The sequence below is a fragment of the Dermacentor albipictus genome, chromosome 4, assembly GCF_038994185.2.
Source record: "Dermacentor albipictus isolate Rhodes 1998 colony chromosome 4, USDA_Dalb.pri_finalv2, whole genome shotgun sequence".
Classification (NCBI taxonomy): Eukaryota; Metazoa; Arthropoda; class Arachnida; order Ixodida; family Ixodidae; genus Dermacentor; species Dermacentor albipictus.
The window spans coordinates 478,970-497,157 of record NC_091824.1 but is presented as its reverse complement, the minus strand read 5'-3'; the positions used below and the strand labels follow the sequence as shown (position 1 = coordinate 497,157).

Here is an 18,188-nt window from a genome sequence, read left to right as displayed (position 1 = left end):
ATTTATTTATTTATTTGTTTATTTATTTATTTACAGTACCCTCAGAGTAACGACTCTTTTAGGCTTGCAGCGCAGCTCGGAAGAGCAAAAAAGAAAGGAGGTAGGGGTAATCAAAGGGAACGGAAAACAGAGTGAGCGCTAACTTCCAACTGTTCAACTGTTCATCTGTTCAACTGTTCAGTTGGAAGTTAGCGCTCACTCTGTTTTCCGTTCCCTTTGATTACCCCTACCTCCTTTCTTTTTTGCTCTTCCGACCTGCGCTACAAGCCTAAAACAGTAATGACATACCAACTCGCCCAAACTGCCACGCTTTTGACCTCAGAGTAAGTATACATTATAGAGGGGAGAGGCTACATAAAGGAGGTAAAAGAATGATATTCAGGAAAGGCACATTATAAGTAACAATGGAAAATTATACTTGCTCACTATCTTACACAAAAAATAATAGTGGTAGTTCGCCATAGAGATCTCATGATACACTTCAATATAAAAGTTAGGAATGATAGGTAAACTCATACATACTTAATTTGCAAAAATAGTACTTATACAAAAACAAGTCACATGATATATTGAACGCAAGTTTTAAGATTTACATGCAGTTAACTAAACCATTTCTAAATTGAACAGGATTACGTATACTAACAATAGATGCTGGCAAACGGTTCCATTTGTTGCATGTTTTAGGTAAAAATGATTGCGAATGTGTTAGTGTGTTAGAGAGAGGAACATGTACCTTATGCGTATGATCTCTACGTGAGGAGATGAATGGTGCTGGATTAATCAATTCCGACCGAAGCGCAGCGTTCTGGTAGTAAATCTTATGAAATAAGCATGGGTAAGATTGTTTCCTCCGGGTTAATAGCAAAGGCAGGTTCAGAGTAGTCTTCATTTCTGTTATGCTTGCCGTACGATGGTAATTAGCGAGTATAAACCGAGCGGAGCGATTCTGGACACTTTCAAGGCAGTTAATTGAGATGGCATGATGTGGGTCCAGTGGCGAAGCAACAGGGAGGCCAGGGGGCCGTGGGCCCCGGGTGCAAGGGGCCAGGGGGGGGGGAGTGTCATTTACGCCTGAATGCACCCTTCTTTCCGCCGGCTTGACTAGGCGCAAATTGCAAAAAATGCTGCGGTACCCAGTAGCCCGAGCTCAGGAACCCGATGAGTTGCGCCGCAGAATTGTCGACTGCAGCTCGATCAACACCCCACGAGATAATTGCACGACTGTGCGGGCTAACAAGTTTAATTCGCGAGATGGTCGCTAAACTACTCGCCTTAGCGGAACGTTTCATGTGGGATGCGCTCGTGCTGTGCGTTTATGCGGGGAGCAGGAGTCGCGAAACATACAGTGAGGCGTTGTAAGGCGTTGGGGCTCTTAGGTCCCTCTTCCATTCAGAACGCGCAGCGAAGACGAACAAAGACAGCAGCAAGAGGGCGTTCAACCAGCGCGCCCGGCGCTCGCGTTTACGGCGAAACGTTCGTTGAGAGCGACGTTGCATAAGTAGGGCCTTCAAAAGTCGCGAATGGGATTCTCTGGATCGTCATCAGACTCTGTTCGGCCGAAGAGTATGGCGGCGTATGACTCGACAGGCTGTAGTCGCGGGCCCGCCGCGATGTCCGGCTCGCTTTTAGTTCCCCTCTCCCGCTCGCTCCGAGAAGCCGCTGCGAAACCTGCCGTTATGTTTCACGCTTTCCTTCTTACCCTCGAAAGTTTCAGAAAACTGTTGTTGTGTGACTTCATGTCGCAAGTACAGTGTCTGTATCAGCTGCACAGATTTTATCAAAAAAGAAAGGTGAATTTTATAAGGATATTTCCCGATCGAGGTTCTATGAACCTATGTCTTTTTGTGATTACTAGGAACTCGGTAGCGTGAAAAATGTCGCAGATAAGTAATAACCATATTCCTAATAATCCCGTAATTAGTACTTACAGATGAAGCACTTCAATTCGAGAATTGAGGTCTCAAAGTCATATTATTAACTCAACAAAAACTTCTTAAACAAAATCGTTTTGGGTGCTGTGTTGCAAATGAGTCGCAAGCCCCAAGGGTAGCGTTGGCCTGGCGGCCTGGGGCACAGCTGGAAGCATCCGAAGGTCCTGGCAAACGATGAGTGGACTGCTAACAGAACAACTTTATATTTTAGCATCGCAAAAGAGCGGCCGGTCAGGTCGACCGAAGTGGAGAAACGGGAGACCACGTTACTCGACTGAATAAGTCGAAGCTTCTCGGCGTCCGGGGGCAGCTGCTTTTATACTCTCTGAGTCGAGGGCAAGAAGGAACGGCTCGGATGAGGCGCACGTTGACGGCGGCGCATGGACACGTTGTGACAAGAAGTGACGTTTCCGCCGGGCCGGCGCTGGTCAGACTTCCTCGCTGCACCTTTGGGGAGCTCCTCTCCCCGGCTGCCGCGCTTTGACAAGCGTGGGCACCAACATGCATACACACACACACACGCACACATGAAGACACGTGGCATTGAAATATGCCTGGACGCGCTTGGCAGGAGGCGTTGCGGCAGCGCTGAACTGGCCAAAATGTTCGCCGCTTTGAACGAAGCCCCGGCGTCCGTTGCACCCGCGCCGGCTATACCGCACGTCGGAGGCGAAACGTAACAGACCGCCCCGCCGGGAGAAGGAGATCCCGATGGTCAGGGGACTGCATCCGCTGTACGGAGGGATGTCGATGATGCTCATAACCGAAGTCGGTCGTTCCTCGGCGTTTCTTGAGCGCAGCGCACCGAGAAGGCCTCGTTCTCACGTTCAGGTTCACACAGGACACTGCAAAGTGACTTCGGGAAAGCTGCTTTTTTTTGTTCTCGTTCCCAGCAAGTGTTAGAACTACGCCGAAACTCAACCGCTCAGTCAGCAAGCACGACACAACCCTCACTAAGTCATGCCAGGCTCTTTCCCCATTTATACTACTGCCTAGTTCCTTACAGTAGTTTAGCAGCACTCAGAACGCGCCCACAAATTGGAAAATTGCACTAGGAAGCACGTCATGACTTTGAAACACTAAACAAAAGCAATATGTTAAAAATCATGCCTCTGGAAAAAAAAAACATCAGTAACAAACAACTTTGAGGCTGATTCCTACACTTAAGTCATCGGCGTTACCATTGAGACTCCCCTTTTCGTAACGCACCTCAAAGGAATATTGGTGCAAAGCGAGGCTCCAGCGCAGGCGGCGGCCATTTTCGGAAGATATGGTCTGCACCCATTGGAGAGGGCAGTGATCCGTCTCAATGATAAACCTCGAGCCGGCTATGTAGCATGATAATTTCTGAACGGCCCACACGAGACACGCACATTCTGCTCACGACTAGTCAGCTTACGACTAGCATACAGGACGGGGTGTTCCGCTCCTTCATTTTCCCGTTGGCACAGTACAACGCCCATGCCTCGCTCACTAGCATCGCACTGAACGACGAACCCTTTCGTGTAGTCTGGCGATCGTAGCACAGGCTGGCTTGTTAGGGCGCTCTTTAGGGCGCTAGAGGCTCTTTCCCGTGTCTCGTCCCAGACGACTGTCTGGGGCTCTGCTTTTCTTAGAACATCCGTCATGGGAGCCACGATATCAGAGTAACTGGGGATGTACCTCTGGTAGTAGCCGGTGACACCTAAGAACGACCGAATATCGTTCTTCGTGCGCGGTTGCGGGAAGTCTCGCACAGCGGCCAACTTTGTTTCAGAGGGGCGGCGACAACCCCGTACAATCACGTGACCGAGGTAGACAACCTCGGCCTGTGCTAACTGGCACTTGGGAGCCTTGACTGTCAAGCCCGCTTCGCGCAGGCGGGTTAGCACTGCCCGCCAGTGTGTCATATGCTCAGACCAGGATGCGGAGAATATCGCGACGTCGTCTTAATACGGTAAAGCGAATTCTTCCTGTCCCCGCAACACTTTGCCCATGAGGCTTGAAAAGCAGTATGACACGTTCTTCAAACCAAAACTCAAAACTTTAGGACGGAATGTTCTCATTGGTGAAATGAACGCTGTATCGTATCTAGCGCAGCGCTGGCTTCGCATCTACGGCACGTGTGACGTGACCGATATCGGTATCGCCCATGACACATGGTGGTGAGGGAACACACCCTCTCCCACTTAGTGCATATATACACGGCTGTTGAATAAACGGGGACGCTTTCCGCTCCCCTTGCTTGGAGCCTCTGGTCATGTCTTGCCTGCGGCACCGCACGATACAAACGCCGCATACCTACTAGCCTCTTCTGTAAGTGCAACCTGCCAATAACCCCTGACAAGATCTAGGGTGGAAATAAACTGAGCGCTACTAACTTTCTCAAGGCGCTCCTCGATGTTAGGGATCGGATAAATTTGATCTTTAGTGATGGAATTAAGCCTGTGGTAGTCGACGCAAGGACGAGGTTCCTTGCCTGGTACCTCAACTAAAATCAAAGGGGAGGTATAATCACTCTCACCCGCTTCAATAACACCGCATTTTCTTTACCTCAGCCTCCATAATATCGCACTGGCGGGGTGACACACGGTACGCCTTGGATCGTACTGGCTCTGAGGAGGTGTGTTCCATTTCATGAGTAAGGACAGAAGTCCTATCAGGCCTCTCAGAGAACTGACCTTGAAACTCTTGTAAGAGCTGGTGTAGTTCGGTTTTCTGCTCAGGCGACAGCGGTGCTTTACTGATTAAGTCACTAATGACTCGATCGGTGTCTTCCCTGTTCCTCACTGAGCCTAGTCCCGGAAGCTCTTCGGGAACGTTTACCATCATACACACCACTGCTTCCCATTGTCTATAGGGTTTGAGGAGATTACAGTGGTAAACTTGCTGTGCTTTCCGTTTTCCTGGCAGACTCACCACGTAGTTAACGTCCGACAGTTTTTGAACAACCCGTGCTGGGCGCTCCCACTGCACGTCGAGTTTGTTTTTTAGCGATGTGCGCAATATCATTACCTCATCGCCCACCTCAAAACGACGGGCCCTGGCTGTCCGATCATAATAAACCTTGGCCCTCTGCTGGGCCTGTGCCATTGCTTCACCTGACAACTCCTGTGCCCTTCTTAAGCGTTCGAGGAGCCTAAGCACGTACTCCTCCACAACTGGGTCGTCGCCCCTGCCTTCCCACGAGTCTCGAAGCATGCGAAGCGTAGACCGCATCGAGCGACCGTAGACCAGCTCAGCTGGCGAAAACCCTGTGGCCGCATGCGGCGCGGTCCTTAATGCAAACATCACCCCAGGCAGACACAGCTCCCAGTCAGTTTGTTGTTCAAAACACAATGCTCTCAACACGCGCTTCATGACGGAGTGGAGCTTCTCAACGGAATTCGACTGTGGGTGGTACACTAAGCTGTGTAACAGCTTTACCCCGCAGCTTTCGAGAAAGGCTGTTGTCAAAGCGCTAGTAAACACTGTGCCCTGATCTGACAGGATTTTCCGCAGGAAAACCAACTCGCGCAAATATGGACAGCAGTGCATTGACTATCTCAACTGAGCTGAGTTCTTTAAGCTGCACTGCTTCAGGGAACATTGTCGCTGGGCAGATCACAGTAAAAATGTGTCTATACTCCGTGGTTGTTTCCGGCAGAGGTCCCACTGTATCAATAACGAGCCGTCTAAAAGGCTCCGTAATGATAGGTACCAACTTCAACGGCACCCTCGATTTGTCCCCTGGTTTTCCCACCCGCTGAAAGGTGTCACATGTCCTCACAAAGTGTACTGCGTCACGAAAACACCCTGGCCAATAGTACTCTTGCAAGAGACGGTCATTAGTCTTCTTAACTCCTAGGTGTCCGGACCACGAACCTCCATACGACAAGCGCAACAGATCCCGACGGTAGCACTGAGGCACGATCAGCTGATCGAACTCCACTCTCCTGTGGTCTAGATACTTCCGGTACAGGACCCCACTTCTTTCCACAAAACGAGTATTTCTCTTGGCGATACCTTCCTTGACATTGCAGCGCATGTTTTCTAGGCTGCCATCCTTTTTTTGCTCGGCTATCAAAGCCGACCGGCTGACTTTTAGCAACCTATCAAGTCCATCTGACGTAGGCGCGATGAGCAAATCTGCAGATAGCTCTTCTAACGTTCCCGTGTTGGGCTTTTCCTCTCCAGTATCTGGTGCCTTCAATGCTACAGGCTCAATTTTATTCAGTTCGGACGTGCTCTGAATATCAGCGGCCTTGACGTCCTTGACTGCATGAGTGAGCACAATGTTATTCACTGCGAGTATACCATAAAATATGAAAAACCTTGTAATACAAAGAAAACCATATACGATTACAACAGAGGGGATGTACGCGCACTAAATAATGACCTACTAACAACATATATGCAGTTTTTTTTATGATCTTTTACGAGCGTGGTAAAAACGAACATTGGCAGGTCTTTCAAAGGACGCTTACTGAACTAAAGGAAAGATATATTCAAAGAATTATGATATGATAAAGATAAGATAAAGATAAAGATGATATGATAAGAAAAAATATGATAGTAATCATATCTTCAAATAAAAACACGCGGTTTACAACACATGATAAACGGTGCATTAATAAAAAGAAAAGAATGTACTCAAACGCAAAGCATTCAACCTCTGCCGATGACTGGTAATGCTATCTCGAATAGGCAAGACTTTGCTAAGCAGAAATTCAAGCAGCGAAGGAAATCTTTTACAACTACGACTTATCACAAATGTTAAAAAACAACTGTAAAAAATTTTGGGAAGCACTAAATCCGAAACCATCGTCACCATCCCTTGTGTCGATAACGAAAGACGGCGAGCCTCTTCGGCAATCCGATGTTGCGGAAGAATTAAACACTTTTTTTGTTCGGTTTTCACATCAGAACCAGTGCCACCAGGTCTGAACTTTTTCAGTGTAAATACTTCAATGAAGGACCTCATAGTCACTCGCGAATGTGTAGGAGCCGCTATAGATCGTCTACCTATAATTCGGCACCCGGACGAGATGACATCTGCACAAAATTGCTAAAGCTTACAAAACCAGCTATATCACGTATCTTGGCTGCTATTTTTCAACAGGCAGTTGATACAGGATGCGTGCCTGACGCCTGATTTCCGCATAACTTGTGATTCCCATTTTTAAACCTGGTGATCCCCCCTTAGTTTTAAACTATAGGCCCATTTCACTAACAAGCATATGTTGTAAATTACTAGAGCACATCATATCATCCACCGTCATGAAATTTCTAACACATCACAATTTCTGCTCTAGCAACCAGCATGGTTTCCTTCGTGGTCGTTCCTGTGAAAGTCAACTATTCGAATTGGTAACAGAGCTCCATGAAACCGTTCATGGTGGACTAAAAATAGATGCTATATTTCTTGATTTTGCAAAAGCATTTGACAAGGTTCCGCACATCCGCTTAATAATGAAACTAGCGAACTTTAACATTAACAGTTGGATTATAAATCGGATGACTAATTTTTTAACCAACCGAAGTCAAACAGAAAGATACTCCAAAAGGGCTTCTTCTTGGGCAAGTTGGTGCTTAGATTTCCTAGGTATACATTGTGGCGCAAAACACATTTCTTTCAAGAAATGTATTTTGTGCCAGAAATATACCTAGGAAGTCAATCAGGCTAAGTGAACGGGTACTCATCTTCACTTTCGCATGCAAAATCCGGTGTACCACAGGATTCGGTCTTAGGTCCAATATTGTTTCCGATCTATATTAACGACATAGGAAACACTATCTTCTACTATCAGGTTATTCGCAGGCGACTTTATCATCTACAGACGAATCAGTAACACTGAAGATGAGAACTCATTACAGATAGACCTCGACACACTGGCATTTTGGTGTTGCCAGTGGCAAATGGAAATTAACACTTCTAAAACTAAGGCCATGACTTTCACGAGAGCACATAACCCGGAATTGAGCTACTACACGATTCAGGGAATCCCTGTTGAGAAAGTATCCACATTTACATATCTAATGAATACATTGTTGCGCCAAAAAAGGGGAAATTAAAGACTTGGGAAGGAGAGAACGAAATGGTAGATTGAGCGCTGAACTTCAACTGATTTTATTCTTACAGCAGGGCAGGGAGAAGGAACAAAAGTGCATGCGTACACCAGTGCTGCCTAGAGCAATTACAGTGATGTTTTTAACAGTTGCAACTCATTTTCAAACAGAAAAACAGGCGTATCACTAATACAACTCGTGCATCTTTCTTTTATGTGATATGCCTCCAAAAGTTCTCTTGCTAACGTATCACCACTCCTGCCACGTATCTTTATCTCACGCAGCAGTGGCTGGCATCTGCCTTCCTGTGAAACCGTACAATGCGCAGGTAAATGCGCGTTACCTTTATTGATCACAGACAATTCATGCTCCCGGGCCCGGTCATTAAACATCTCCCCGTTTGTCCAACGTAGAATTTCCCACATTTCAGCGGTATCTCGTATATAACGCCCGTCGCACATTTCACGTACTGTCTGGTGTGCTTTTTCTGGTAGCCTGACTTTTTGTCAACGCTGCTTATGCGCGGACACAGTCGAGCCAACTTCCGTGGTGCCGAGAAAACAACTGGCGCAGCAAACCTAGTAGCGACTTTCTTCAAGTTGTGGGAAAGCTTGTGGACTTATGGCAGCACTGTGGCTATGCCTCGTTTTTGTTCGGGCTCCGAAGAATACAAAATAAAGCAGCACGATATATCACAAGGTAATACTCGCGAAACTACAGTGTGACGGACATCAAGGAATCGCTTTCACTGCCCACTCTTCAAAACTGCCAACATTGTTAACACATTTTCACGCGCTTTATCCTAGTAAATCCCTGTTCATTTCATTTCATTTTATTATAGTGTCGGCCTCATTTGGGCTATAACAGGGGTGGACAGGAATATACATACAAAAGAATAAGTACTCCTTCTACAAACAACTATAAACATATACCACTGATTGACAATACACTACACTATACACTATACATCTTTAAACACTAAGTCATTCAGTTTTTTAACGAAAGAAGGTACACATTCAGATGAAACAGTGGAATTTGGCAGCCTGTTCCATTCATTGATCGCTCGCGGAAAAAAACTGTACTTAAAGCAATCGTTGTGGTGTCTCGGAGGAGCAATGTACATGTTATGCCGGTGTCTTTTCAGTTCAGTTCAGTTCAGTTTTATTTCCTTAAAGACCCCTTTGCTAGGGGTATTACATAAGGGGTGGGTACAGTTGAATATGCAAATATAAACACAGGTATACAGAAAAAATTGTACATGGAAGCTACATTTTCGCAAGTGCATAAAAACGAAAATAATACGTGAAAGAGCAGGTTATTGATTAGCCAACAAGGACACATTTGCCAGAAACGATGTCGGGCAAGTGATTGCAGCTACGTGGTGGGGAAGGGCGTTCCAATCTGATGCTGTGCGGGAAAAAAAGACGAGGAAAATGAAGTTGTGTGGGAGCGTGGGCGTAAGACTTGTAATGGGTGCCCAGTTCGTAGAGATATGCGTGCGGGTGGTGTGATATATGGCTCGTGAAATAGGGTACTGTAAAAAAACTTATGAAAGAGGCAAAGGCTAGCAGTAGCACGGCGACGTGCAAGGGGCTGTAGATCAGATTTTGCTTTTAAGGATGATACGCTTACGTCGTATGAGTATGAGGAATGGATGTATCTGACGACGCGGTTTTGAAAGGACTCGAGCTCGTTAACTAGATAGACTTGATATGGATTCCAGATGGGTGATGCGTATTCAACTTTCGGTCTGATGAGGGATTTTAAAGCAAGTAGTTTTACGTTCTGCGGGGCGTCACGCAAGTGTCGTCTCATGAAGCCAAAAGTTCTGTTAGCTGATGAAAGTATGTTGGAAATATGCGTACCCCAACTGGGATCACGGGAAAGTGTGACGCCCAAGTACTTAAATGATTCTACTGATTCTAAGGGAACGTTTACTATAGTATAAGAGGACAGGAAAGGGTTACGGCGACGGGTAAAATATATATGTTTACATTTGTTGGGATTAAGAGTCATCAGCCAATTTTCACTCCAAGACTGCACGTTGTTAAGACTTTGTTGTAAGGTGTTTTCGTCAGTAGCATTAGAAACTGGATGGTAAATCACGCAGTCATCGGCAAAAATTCGTATCTTACAAGCTACGTGTTGGGGTAAATCGTTGATATAAATTTAAAAAAGAGGAGGACCGAGAACTAATCCCTGAGGGACTCCAGAAGTTACAGGGAGAAGAGTGGATGATTTGTCATTTACAGAAACGAATTGGTAGCGATCAGTTAGGACTGCTTCGAGCCATTTGAGTACGTCACTGTGTAAGTTCAAAGAAGAAAGCTTTAGCAGTAAGTGGCGGTGAGAAACTTTGTCAAAGGCCTTTTCATAGTCCAGAAAAATAGCGTCAGTTTGTTGGTTAGACTCAAGGTTTACATGTAAGTCGTGTAGAAATAGAGCTAGTTGCGTTTCGGTAGAGAAACCCTTGCGGAACCCATGCTGTGCCGAATGAAAAAATTGATTCGCGTCCAAATGATTTATGATCAGGGAGTAGATGACGTGTTCCATGATTTTGCAAGGAAGGCTAGTTAGAGAGATGGGTCGATAATTTAGTGGTGTGTTCTTATTACCAGCCTTGTAGATGGGAATGACCTTCCCCACCTTCCAATCGTGAGGCTTGGAACCGGTAGAAAGTGACTGCGAGAATATAAGACACAAAAATGATGAAGAAATATATTTTGTATTTTTTAGCAGTTTAGAGTTTATACCATCGATACCTGCTGAGGAGGAAAGTTTAAGGTTTTCAATTATGCGCAAAACACCATCAGGATAAAACACCACGCTCGGCATGCTAGAAACTATGTTGCAGGGGACATTACTCAATGGTACGTTATTATCATTAGAAAATACTGACGAAAATGCGTTGTTAAATATGAGTGCGCACTCAGTTTCAGGCACGATTTCACCCATATCATCAACAAGAGTTACACTGCGTGTGTTACTTGGGTTAATAACTTTCCAAAATTTCTTGGGGTTGTCTGCTAACATTTTAGGTAAGTCATTATTGAAAAAAGACCATTTGGCATTGCGGACAGCACGTAAGTATTCATTCTCAGCGGTGTAATATTTATCCCATGAAGTTGGGTTTGGTTTAAACTTTGCACTACGAAAAAGTCTTTTTTTCTTATTTTCCAACCTTTTTAAATTGTTATTGAACCAGGGATTCTGATTATTCGCACGGAATGTTGGTTTTGGAATATACTTGCTTGCTAGTTCATTCATTTTATTTCTAAACAGTTCCCAGTTGTCTTGAACAGATCGTTCATTGAATGAGGTTTCAAAGACGGCAAAAAAAGTGCATAATTCTTCATTTATGGCTTCAAAATTTGCTTTTTCGTACAGGTTGATAGTTTTGCTGGAAAAAACACGGGGTGCTGGGGCAAAGTCAAATGTGGCATGAATTACACTATGGTCGCTGATAGGACGAAGGTAGGTAACCGATGGTAATAAGTCTGGATGGTCAGTAAGTATAAGGTCCAAAATGTTTGCGCAGTTGCGCGTTACACGTGTCGGCTCTAAGATAAGGTGTGTTAAGTTAAAATTCAAACAGATGTCGATGAAATCCTTCGCCTCAGTGTTATTTATTGTGGAAGTTAGGTTATTCCAATCAATAATGGGAAAGTTGAAATCACCGAACAGAAGGATATGAGCGTTAGGATGGCTAACTGTAATCTGGCATAAAGTACTGTTAAGTTCTGATGAGAAGTTTGGATTACTGGTAGGTGGCCTGTAGCACACACCTAGAAGGACATATCGAGGGGAAGAGCGAATAAGAAGCCATAGTATTTCTAAGTTCGAAAAAGTAATAATTGGTGTACAGGATAATTCACGACTACAGGCAATAAGAACGCCCCCCCCCCCCGCGTGCCCCTTGACGGTCGCGGCGATAAACATCGAAGTTTGGCAAGTCTTGGACTACTTCATCGTCCCTAATTTCACTTGTGAGCCACGTTTCCGTTATAACTAGCAAGTGGCTGTTAGATGACGTCACGAGATTTGATATTGCGTCACGTTTGGGAATGAAACTGCGGGCAATAGTGTAAACGATAGATAAGGAAAGGTTTTTCTTAGCGGCGGAAGGGCGGTTATTAACTGCATGAATTTTACGCAATGATTGCTACTGAATATTTTTAACTGATTTCGTCAAATCGTCATTATCCTAGCCCTGGGAACCCATAACGAGCGTTTTGAAACGCATGGAAAAAGGCATAGACTGACTTTTGGCATAGGCGATAAGATGTTTTCGGGCGTTCCGGACTGCGGGTGAAAAATCTTCGCTCACGCTATAATTAGTGCCTTTCAGCTAGCGGCCGTTAGACAAGACAGATTCTTTTATTTTATATGACGCGAAATTGATAATGATGGGACGGTGCTGGTTAGGTGAAAAGCGTCCAAGGCGATGAGCACGTTCAATATCTTTGGACTCAAGGTTTACTTTCATGATATCCGTGATTTCATCAATGATCAACTTTTCTGATTGTGCAAAGGTTTTTTTAGGGTTAGTATCAGGAAGGCCATAGAAAATTAGATTATTCCTTCGGGACCGGTTGTCTGCATCGTCTAGGCGATTTTCGAGGCCGGATATCACGCTGGCAGTTTGAGCAGCGGCAGATTTGAGGGCTTCTAATTCATCTTGAAGTGGAATCATGGCCTGGTAATGATGTTCCAGTTTGGTCATTCGTTTGTTCAGGTCCATTAGAATCTTATCAGTGTTTAAAATCAGATTTTTTAAACCTTGAACTTCACTGATTAGTGTATTCTGACTGGCTGAAATCTTTTGCAATTCTTTCAACACAACGTTCGTGTCGGGTCCCGGGTTAGTTTCAACGTCGCCAGAGAGTATTAGTAAGCGGCGAATCACTTCCACACATTCACCCATAAGAGCAAGGTAGCAATGGGGGCTCGGAAGCTGCACCAGACAATAGTCGCTAGACCTCTTAGCAAAAAGGCTGTGCCTTGTACCAACCTGCATGGCGAAAACCAGTGGGTTAGACGACAGTGTCGTGGCACAGCCACCGAGCGCACAGAGCGGCCGGAGCGGTAGGCTGTCTTTTATAGTGGACAAGCTGGAGAGCGTCGATGTCGATGCGGGAACCCACGATGAATTGAGCATCCATTGCTGCGCTGGCAGTACGTAGGTGACCGGGAAAGCGCAGTCATGTGCGACGCCTCGCTGATCCGAAAACCGGTCACAAAATGGCGCATGCTCCGAGGGGGTCCGAGAACAAGCAGTTGCCAGTGCGGCCAGTAGCACGTGCGAAAGGGCAGCGGCGATCATCTGCATGGCGAAAACCAGTGGGTTAGACGACAGTGTAGTGGCGCAGCCACCGAGCCCACCTGTTTCCCCAGTTTTTATTTCTATATACTTTGATCTGCATATTTTTGCTTGCTCTTCAATTATCAAAAAACTAATTGCAATCTTTTATACTCTGTCCTTTGTTCTAGTGGTTGAAGGCGAGCTAGTTTACAAAGTTAAGTTGGCGAGTACAAACGCTGGCATTTGTTAAATATGAAACGTGAAGCCAGTCCTTGTATTCTATCTAGCTTACTGCAATGACTTTTTGTATACAAATCCCGCACCACCTTTCCGTACTCCATGATTGGCCGTACGCGTTCCTTGTAAGCCAAGCATATGATTTCTGGGCTGGCATTGTGCAGATTTCTCCGAAGTCTCCACAGCGCTTTGTTGGCCTTCGCACAAACGGGGTCGATATGTAAATTCCATCGCAGATCTGACGTTGTCCATACGCCCAAGTATTTGTGTTGTTCGACTCTGGCAAGCTCGTCATCACCTATGGAGTACGGCCATTCTAGGATGCTTTTTTTCCTGGAAACGCTCATTGCAACGGATTTTGCCGCGTTTAGTTGCATCTGCCAAGTAATGCACCAGTTATTTATTTTCTGGAGGTTTAGACTTAGTTCTCATTAATCAGAAAGAGATTTAGCTGGATTATAAATTACGCAATCATCTGCAAAAAATGCTATGGGGACCGTATTATCTTTAGGTAAATCGTTGATAAAAATTAAAAAAAGCGCAGTGGGCCCAAGACACTACCTTGGGGAACTCCAGAAATAACGTTAGTGGCGCTTGTCCTGTGTCGTTCTCCCTCTTGTGAACACGGCTGCTGAGACCACTGACAATGTTTTCTATATTTGCCTGAGCAGAACGGATCAAAGCAAGTTCGGACAGTATGGTGTTTTGCGAGAGCTCCATTCGGGCAATGGCCTCTGATATAGACTGAAGAGTTGGGGGTCCAGGGTTCAATTCAATGTCGCCAGACAAAAGAAGTAAAAGAAAAACTTGATGGCCATTGATACAAAAAGAACAAAGCGTCAGGCCTAACAGAACCCGCCAATCGTCAAGGGCGTCCAGGGGGCACGACACCGCAAATAAGAAAGTATCATTACATCGAATGCATTTCGCGTTCGGGAGCTAACTAACCTGCAGCAGAATAGGCATCTTTGAGACCCTGCTCGTTGTGGTAGCGTGCCCTAACTGGCCTCCAGACTGCGGCCGTTTATGTAGACCAGGCGGATCACGCGCGCTGATAGTAGCGCTCGGTCGCCAGGCGGAATAGTTGTCGATGCCAAGAGCGCTCGGTTGCCAGGCGAAGAAGTTGTCGATGCCAAGACCAGGTACGTTCGTCGGGCGGTGTTCAGGAAACCGGCAGTCCGCGTCGCAGAAAGGTAGTGCCTGGGTGGGGTCGGCCGGCCGAAGATTGCTGAATTACAAGGGGAACATCCAAAGCAGGAAAACCTGCAGCAGAATAGGAATCTTTGAGACCCTGCTCGTTGCGGTAGCGTGCCGATACCGAATGATAAGCCGCCACCCAGTTAATAATATAGGCTGGAAGGTCTATCGACTGTAGTTTTTCTATGAGTTTATTGTGAGGAACAAGGTCAAACGCTTTCTTAAAGTCTAAAAATATTACGTGAATTTGGCTTGACTTGTCAAGAGCACTTGCAAAGTTGTGAATAATTGTGGTTAATTGTGTTAAACTAGAGAAACCCTTCCGGAAACCATGCTGATGTGGGGACAGTACGTTGTTGTCACTTAGGAATTTGGTTATTTCATTAGCTATAATATGTGCGATTAACTTGCAACATGATGAAGTTAATGATATTGGACGATAACTAGTTACTAGGGTTTTGTCACCTCTTTTCGGTATGGGAACGACACGTGCACTTAGCCAGTCTGTAGGAAGATTAGCCGAAGATAACGAGCAACGGAAGATAACGACAAGAAAAGGGACTAACGCTTCAGCATATCTGCGCAAAAACGCTTTCGGTATGTTGTCTGGTCTTGGAGATGATTTAGTTTTGAGGTTCAGCAGCATCGACACAACACCAGGTTGCGAAACAATATCAGAGGTCGAGTTACATGACATGAGGTTAAGGTTTATAACACCATCGAAATTTGAAAAAAACACTCTGAAAATAATTATTGAAGTGCTCCGCGATACGTTGTTTTTCGACAATGACATGGCCCTCGTGAACAATTTGGTCAATTGGTTTAGTTTTTGCGCTTAAAAAAGCCCAAAATTTTTGGGCTGCCGTTTGAATAAAATTTGGCAATGTATGGTGAAAATACCAGCGCTTAGCTTGCCGTACTTCTTGGTTGAGCTTATTTTGGATGTCGTGAATTGAAACACGTGAGGCACATCGTCGTCTCAAGCGCTTAACTTTTCTTTTAAGGTGCAAGATGTTTCTCGTTATCCAGGGAGTAGTCTTGGATGTTTTTTTAGTTTTATTAGGAATAAAGTTGCTAAGTCAGTGAGTGATAATTTCTTTAAATTTATCCCAAAGCACAGTAACATTGTTAGTGTGAAAGTTATCAAGGCATCCTTCAAGATAATCCAAGACACTTTCGCCTCTGGCACGAGAAAAATCTTTAACAGTGGTTGTTTCAATCTTTTTGGTATTAAGCACTTCCAAAGAACAAGAAAAATATACCAGACTATGATCAGAAATTCCAGGCTCAACCGAGACAAGAAAGTTTTCTAATGAACGACTTACAAAAACGAGGTCAAGTATGGTTGCTGATGTGCCATAGGTGCGCGTTGGCTGTCTCACAACCTGTTGTAGATTGTGAGACAGAATGATGTCATGCAAGTAACCTAAGTGTGAATTAATGCCGGCGCAGAGAAACTCGTTCTCCCAATCAATATCTGGTAGGGTAAAGTCGCCTATAAGTAGTGTTTTATCGCTTGTGAATGAAACCATGCGTGCAAAAAGATCACGAAAGAGTTCTGGGGGCGAGTCAGGTGCTCGATAAACTGCAAATAACAAGAATGATTTATCCCAGCAAGTAAGCTTTATTGTAACAGATTCCAAGTTACCGGCCTGACATAACAGAGTAGCGGATACAGTTTCTTTTACCAAAACCGCCACCCCGCCCCCTCTAGTACACCTGTCACGGCGATATGCTCGATAAGATGGGGGAAACACAACAGCATCTTCAATATTGTCATGCAACCACGTTTCTGTTATCACAACCACATGGGGATTGTAACCCATGATAGTTGCCTCAAGGCTTTCCGATTTATTAACGACACTTCAGGCGTTAATGTTTAAAATTAGCAGTTCTTTAGCGCCAGGCGAAGTGTAAGCGGAGGCAAGTCAGTCATTTTTCGAAGTATTTACATGGTCGTCAGTTTTGATCCTCAAGTTCTTACTGTCATCCCATGCGAAAAGCTCATGGTTAACACGCATCTTATCGTTAATTAAGCGAACTTTCTTGCCTTGTTCTCTTTCAGTTTTAGCACTATCCCACAAAAGTTTACGTTTTCTTAGTGTGCTGCGCGAGTAATCGTTTTGAATTGATATTCGACTACCCTTTAATTTGTACGCACTTTTTAAGACAAGCTGTTTTTCGGTAAAATCCTGGAAGTAAATTATGACTAGTCTCTTGCTACCTTTGCTACCAAGACGATGAATTCGGCCGACGGATTTGCAAGGAACAGCAAGCTTTGCAGAGAACACCTCATCAAGAACTTTATTTTTAAGAATAGGCTCACTTTCGCCGGCATCCTCCGGAATGCCAAAGACTACCAGATTGGATCTCCTGCTCCTATCCTCCAGATCAGTCAACTTTGCCTGCAGTGATTTCACTGTACGCTCAAGGTCATCTACACTCAAGGCTCGTTTTTCTAATTCAATGAATCTGGCTCCCCAATCAGCTATAACGTTTTCCACCTTATTCTGTTGCTCCCTGAGCGCACTCACGTCCGCTGCCAACTTGTTCTGACCAGACAGCAACTCTTTCAGCATGGATTCGATAGAAGCCCCACTACCGTCAGTGGGGCCGGGATTTAACTCACTGTCGCCGCACATCAACAGCAAGCACACGCAGTACACATCATGGACAATAGAAGCACACCGTAGGGGGCACGGCAAGACCAAAAGACCGCGACAATCACTTCTCATCGTACTATAGCAGTTACTAACCTGCACGAGGTAGCAGAACGGTTTAAGCCACATGCTTGTCGATGGTCCGCCGTGCCCACTGAAAGTATACGTCTGGAGCTGCTCCTTTATACACCGACGCGTCGACGTCACGTGAATAGGTGGCGCCTCAAGTGACGCGTCCCAAAACAGCGAAGGATTGGCATCATGGAAGCAGTGACGTGGTATCGGTGTTCTAGTTGGGGTCCAAGTGCACGTGGCGAAGTTTCGTAGGTAGGGATGGTCGATTGGATTTCTTGAAGACAGGTCAGGCTGCGGCAGTTGTAGTATCGTTGATCCGGCCAGGCCATGAGCAAGCACCTGCACGAGGTAGCAGAACGGTTTAAGCCACATGCTTGTCGATGGTCCGCCGTGCCCACTGAAAGTATACGTCTGGAGCTGCTCCTTTATACACCGACGCGTCGACGTCACGTGAATAGGTGGCGCCTCAAGTGACGCGTCCCAAAACAGCGAAGGATTGGCATCATGGAAGCAGTGACGCGGTATCGGTGTTCTAGTTGTGGTCCAAGTGCACGTGGCGAAGTTTCGTAGATAGATAGATAACCTATAAATAGATAGATAGATAGATAACCTGTAAATAGTTGCTCGTCTTACTGATTCGTCCTTCACGCAACATTGTGTTGGAGGTGCGGCGTAATCAACGCAGAAATGCCACAAGCCTTCTTTCTTTTTGACGAGCACGACCGGCGACGCCCAAGGACTCGACGAGGGCCCAGCAAT

The 18,188-nt window shown here is 45.5% G+C and overlaps 2 protein-coding genes across 7 annotated transcripts in view; one reads left to right on the top strand and one right to left on the bottom strand.

The window, feature by feature from the left end:
* Window positions 1–18,188, top strand: part of LOC135896268 (carboxypeptidase N subunit 2-like) — a 490,754-nt gene that overhangs the window by 57,548 nt on the left and 415,018 nt on the right. The gene's annotated exons all lie outside the window — the stretch shown is intronic.
* Window positions 12,665–18,188, bottom strand: part of LOC135896275 (uncharacterized) — a 244,086-nt gene continuing 238,562 nt past the window's right edge. Inside the window, exons 5-7 of one of the 2 annotated variants that reach the window (XM_070536773.1) lie at window positions 17,451–18,012; window positions 14,446–14,760; window positions 12,665–13,281 (exon numbers count right to left, since the gene is read on the bottom strand). The gene's annotated coding sequence lies outside the window, so the exon portion shown is untranslated. Of the gene's footprint in view, window positions 13,282–14,190; window positions 14,761–17,450; window positions 18,013–18,188 lie in introns of those variants that run through there. The other variant, XM_070536772.1, reaches the window with a different exon arrangement.